General features: G+C 47.0%; 1 pseudogene; it reads left to right on the forward strand.

Moving 5' to 3' along the window:
* Positions 1–5,971, forward strand: part of LOC470943 (actin, cytoplasmic 2-like) — a 105,123-nt pseudogene that overhangs the window by 53,846 nt on the left and 45,306 nt on the right.

Here is a 5,971-nt window from a genome sequence, read left to right on the forward strand (position 1 = left end):
ACTAGGAGGAAATCTTGTAGACAACTGCAACTGTCTGGAAGTCTATTAAGTTGGGGTAAGATTAATCCTAAACTTGGATTATAAGGCCAGAAAAAAAAACGACTTTTTAACAAATGTATTCCAGGAAGTCATCAGCCATGTGGTCAATCATGGAAAATAATGTTATCAAAGAATAATCAACAACCCAGGAAAAGTCTCCACAATACCAGCTTCTCATTCTCTGCAATAGTGACATTTGGGGCTGTCCTGCGTGTTGTAGGATGATTAGCAGCATTCCTGGCCTTTACCTACTAGATGCCAGTAGCACCCCACCCCCAGTTTTGACAACTGAAAATGTCACCAGACATTGCTGAATGTCCTCTGGGGGGCAAAATTGTCCCTGGTTGAGAACCACTGCACTAGAGCAATATGGTCCCATTTTGGTTTAAAACAGGAGAGTGATGATAGACTATTGTTTTAGCCACAATTTATTCAGTGACTGTTTCATGCCAGGCACTGTGTAGAGCATGTTACAAATAGAATATCATTCCTCTGTGGCTAGTGGATTACAGGGAACTCTTTTATTTTAATGAGAAACACATAAACCATTGACTTTGGGTCTTCCAATTTCTCCAGTTAATTTGCAGATTCTCCCTCTGCCTGCCACCCCACCCAGCAAGGAGGAGAGGAAGTGTTGAGAAGGGAAGAGATGAGTCCTGGCTCTGTCACTTCTTAGGGGTGTGCTTTTGAACAACCTGCTCACCATGTATGAACTTCACTCTTCTTGTTTATAAAATGAGGACAATGACACCTGCAAGACTGTGAGGTTTAAAAACAAAATCTGTGTTGAGAGGTAACTTGCCTCTTTTACTTACCAATGATTTCCTCAATGCCTGGCGACTGGGACTGGTTCATACTAGACGATCAATAAATGCTCCTTGAATGAATAGGTGGATGAAAGAAATGTCTGGCATCTATCACAGGTGCTGGCACTGATATGTGCTTGATAAATAGGCTGGTTGACTGTGAGTGATGCTGACGGGCAAAGGACAGAGACACCAGGAAAGAGAACAGGACACGAAAGATAACTGTCTCAGCCCTTGGGGAGTTTCTGACCCGGGAGGATGGGAACAGCAATTAACAATAGTTACAGATCATTAAATAATTGCAAGTGTGAGGCGCACTATAAAGAGGAGGCTCAGAGTCCCTGCATGCTCACACTCACACCTGGCCACAGACAGGTGACACCCCTGGCTTGCCCAGGCCAGCGGGTCTGCAATGAGGCCAAGGACCTGGGCTCTTGAGAAGTTTTAAGTTTGAAAACATTGCTTTTTAAGCTTAAAACAATGAACCTTAATAAAAGTAAACACTTCCATTGAGCTTTGAAACACTTAATAGGAGTTAAAAGTAATTAGGCTAATAAAATAGTCTTTTGTTCCAATTTAATAAGTGCTTTCTTTTATTAACTTCATTGTCCTTTAAGATTGGGATTAAGGTTTGTCTGCATTTGGAAAAGGTCACATTTGCCCAAAGACTGATGGGTGATAACAGTAAGGCAGCCCCCTGCACAGGGAGAGGCCAGTAAGAGCCTGGGCTCCATGAAACTGCATTTCAACTCCAACCCTGATGTCCTGCCTGTCTCCTGGGCATGTTTATCTTACACTGCTAAGCATCAGTCTCATTTGTACAGTGAGAATAATATCACTGTGTAAGGTTGTATTGAGAATTAAGAGAGCTCATGTATGCCTGTAAAGTACCTGGGATACCGCAGGGTACAAGGAGGGCGTTGTTAGCTGTGATGGCCCCTTTCCTTCTTCCCTTTACTTCAGAGGTGACCTTTCCAAATCACATTTAGTCCTTAAACCTCAGGTCAGGTGATAGTGCTGATGGGAAACCCTCCCACCCAGGTTTGGCTGCAAGTCACTCCTCTGGGCTCCTCTGGGCTCCTACAGCCTCCCGCATGCTCCCTCTCATGCATCCTTGTGATGGTCTGACCAGGAGCTTCTTGAGGACAGGGGTTGGGGCCACTTGTCTGCGTGCTTCTCCATGCCCGTTTGCTATCAGATGCCTTCCCCTTTCTGCTCTGCACTGCGGGGAACTACATTTTCCAGGCTCCCTGGGCAGTGGCAGGCTTCCGGCTAGTTTCTACCAAGGGGAGTGCTGATGGGAGATGAAAAAGTGGGAAAAAAGGAGAAGCCAGGATGCTTCTCTCTCTCTTCTTCCCTATTCTCTTTCAGGGGTTTTTGATAGTGGCTGTGTCTCCCTGATAGCTCCTCTCTATGATCCAGCCCTGCTTGGCAGCCCTGGCTTCTGGGTTCTGAAAACACCACGTTCCTCCTTGTGTCCCTCTATCTAGTAATTGGCAGCTTTCTGATGTTGCTAAGTTCTGACTTGCTTCACTATCTCCTATTTGGCTCCTCAGCTTTTCCATCTTCTGTGTAACCTGTTCCCTGTACTAAATTTCCTCTATGTGAAATGCCTAGCATGGTTTCTGTTTCTGTGGTGGGACTCAGACGGATACATTCTGTGTCCCTAAGCCTCTGACACAGCACCTGACCCATGATAGGATCTCAGGAAGCTCTTTTTTGGCTGAGTACATTTCCCATTGTAATATTCCCTAAAGGTGGGATTTTGTTCATCTTTTACAGGCTTTCCTCTGGCCCTCCCTTGCTTTCTGTAGCTTTAGCAGGCCAGAAGCATGAGGAGCAATTAAAGTGAGCACCAGCCCCAGAAAAGTAGTGATCAAATGTTTAAAGTTCTTGAAAATTCTGTCTAGTTCATTTCTATTTCATTTTCTTAAGCCCCGGATTCTAATTGTATCTGTCTACACAACAAGTGTAATCAGGGAGCCAAAATTAAATTTCCCCAATCCCTGCCCTTCTAATCAATCACAAATCATGAATGAAAAGAGCAGATTCAAGTGGAAGAATCAGCTTTAGGAGGCCAGTCCTTCCATTAGCTCTGTTAGGCTCTCCACAGAGGTGGGACCTATCTCTCCCCACCCACTCCGCCCCAGCAGTGGAAAATGCAAACAAGTCACTTTTGATGACCACCTGTCTGCAGTGGTATTGGTCTCGAAGGAGACCTAAAGTGAATGCTAATTTCAGAAAAATAAAGTTTGGGGATATGGTTTGGATGTTTGTCCCCACCACCCCCACCCCACCAATGTCATGTTGAAGTGTGATTCCCAATGTTGGATGTAGGTTCTGGTGGGAGGTGATTGGATCATGGTGATGGATTCATTATGAATGGTTTAGTGCCATCCCCTTGGTGATAATGAGTTCTCACTTGGTTAGTTTTTGTGAGATCTGGTTGTTTAAAAGAGCCCAGAACCTCCACCTGACTGTTTCTTGCTCTCTTTCTTGCCATGTGACATCACTGGCTCCCCCTTTGCCTTGTGCAATGATTATAAGCTTCCTGAGGCCCTTATTGGAGGTAGATGCCAGAGCCATACTCGTACAGCCTGCACAACTGTGAGTCAATTAAACCTCTTTTCTTTATAAATTACCCAGTCTCAGGTACTTATAGCAATGCAAAAACTATCTAACACACCTGGTTTCAAATGATTGGGAAGAAATGGGATTAGAGGTCTCTGAAGATGCCAGGGCTCTGGAGATTGCTGGGGGAAGGATAGCCCTGTCCCTGTCAGGGGCCGCCTCCTGTGTGGAGGGCCTTAGGGCTCTGGAGAGAGAACCCCTGTGTTCAAATTCTGCCTCTGCTACTTACCAAATATGGGACTTTGAGTATTTCACCTGGTCTGAATGGGCACCTACATCCTAATCCTGGAAACAGCTCAAATAGGGACAGAGGAGGTGCTTAACAAAGGATTAAGCCTACAACCTGGATCTATTCCTTGCCTTGAAGACCAGTTGAGGGCCCAGGATGAGCCTCCTGTGGGTGCACTAGCTCTGCTTTAATTGCCTAGTTGTTCTAAAATGAATCTTCCTTTGCATTGGAGAAAAAAACAACAGAGGCTACAGAAAGCCCCTGGGGTCTGTCTCAGTTGCTATTGCTCTGACTGTGTTCTGTGAACCCTGGGTAGGCAAGACATAGCTCCCACCTGTTCCTCTTTTCATCTCTTGCTGGTGAGGAGCAGGTGTTCTTTCCAAGCTTCTCCTATCTCTCTCCCCTCTTCTTACTTGTTCCAGTCTTTCTCCCTCCTCTTCCCTCTCCTCTTCTTTCTTCTTCCTTTGCCTTATCCTCTTCCCTGCTTTCCTCTCTCCCATTCTTTCCCCCTCCTCTGCTCTTTTCTCCTCTCTCTTTCTCTCCTCTCCCTTCCTCTTCCCTCTGCCTTCCTCTTCACTTCCCTTTCCTCCTACCCTTTCCCCTCCTTTCCCATCTTCTCTCCTCCTCTACCCCCTCATCCCTTCCTCTTCACCTCTCCCCTGTTTCCCTTCCTCTCCCTGCAACATTCTCTCCTCTCCTCCTTCCTCCTTTCTCCTCTCCCTCATTCTCCCCTCCTGTCCCTTCTGTAGCTCCCCTTATCCCTTGTGACATCAGCATCTCCCAGCCTCAAAACTGGCAGTCACTGTTTCATCAGCTCTGGCCCCAGCCAAGACCTCCCTCCCTTCTCAGCCAGCAGCAGCTGCTGGACTCTTGAAGGGGGTAACAATTAGTCATTGGAGGGTGGCAGTGGTTGAGGGAGACAGAGCGTGCCGGCCTTTGCAGTCATTGCTCTGTCACCTCATGTACAACAGGCTTAACCCAACATGTGATCTTCCCTTTGGCACCCCCCTCTCCCTCTGCCACTGCTGAGCTGTGTTGTGTGTATTTGTCCTCCCTCGTCCCCACACCCACAACCATCTTTATGCCCTCACCTCCTCTGTGAGCTTTATGCAGCCCTGCCTAGTGTGGCAGCTCCTTAAAGCACCTCTCTTGTTCTTCCCTTCCTTCCTGTGACCACTCCCTATCCCTAATATGGGTCCCTCACTGCTTCTCCCCTGAAATACTTGATCCTGGGTTCCTCTCCCCACCTTCACCTGTCCTGTCAACAATGACTGGAGTGCATTCCTGGTTCCTGTCCTCCTAGGGACGAAAAAGAGTGACATCTTTCCTCCCCACCACACTCCTAGAACAAAAGATAGGTTAACAAGAGAAAAGCATAACACATTTATTTAATCAAGCTTTTATGTGATATGGGAGACTTCAAAAATGAAGACCCCAAGACCCAGGGGAAACTGTTTTTATGCTTAGGTTTGATGAAGAGTGGACAGCCATGTACTCTTTTTGTATTGGACAAAAGGGGTATAATCCAGTAGTAAAAGACTGAATGGGAAAACCCAGCAAGGCCTGTCTGTTCAGATTCTTCTTGGCCTCTCTGTTGTAGCATTTCTTCCTTCTGGGTATGATGCAGGACCCCTCTGCAATGAGGGCCTTAGGATCTAATATCAGATAAGGGTAGGTCAGAGAATTTCTTTATGGCCACCTCCTAGACAGAAGGGGATGGGGAGGTCAGAGTAGTATTTCCAGGGTTCATGGCTTACTTTGGGGGAGAGGGGTTCCAGTTTTTATGACCCACCTAGGGGACAAGGAATTATGTTTCTATGACTTGCTTTGAGGGAGAAATGAGGGGTGAGAGATAGGAAGCAGGAAGTCAAAGAGACCATGGTTCTGAGGTTGCTTCTGAGGTCTTCCAATGTCCTTTAGTTCAAAGTACTCAGCACACCAAAGTGCCATACTTTGGGGTATCATTTTCTGAGCTGCAGAATCCCAGATACATCACTCTCCTCAGAAGCTCTGGCTCTCCTGGTGCACTGACTGAGGCCAAACAAGTGTTCATGACCTACCCGAGCCTGAGAGAACAGCCCTCCAGATCCTGGTCCTCCTGCCTTCCACCATGGGCAAGAACCCCCACCCCACCTCTCCCCAACCCTCCTTGCCTTTTTCTGCTTCATGCCTTTGCTTGTGCTGGTTCCTTCTCCACCTGTTCCCATCACCCATACCCTGTTCCCATCACCCACTGCCATTATCCAGGGCCTAAACATCTCCCCCA

Source organism: Pan troglodytes, chromosome 2, assembly GCF_028858775.2.
Source record: "Pan troglodytes isolate AG18354 chromosome 2, NHGRI_mPanTro3-v2.0_pri, whole genome shotgun sequence".
NCBI classification, from domain to species: Eukaryota; Metazoa; Chordata; class Mammalia; order Primates; family Hominidae; genus Pan; species Pan troglodytes.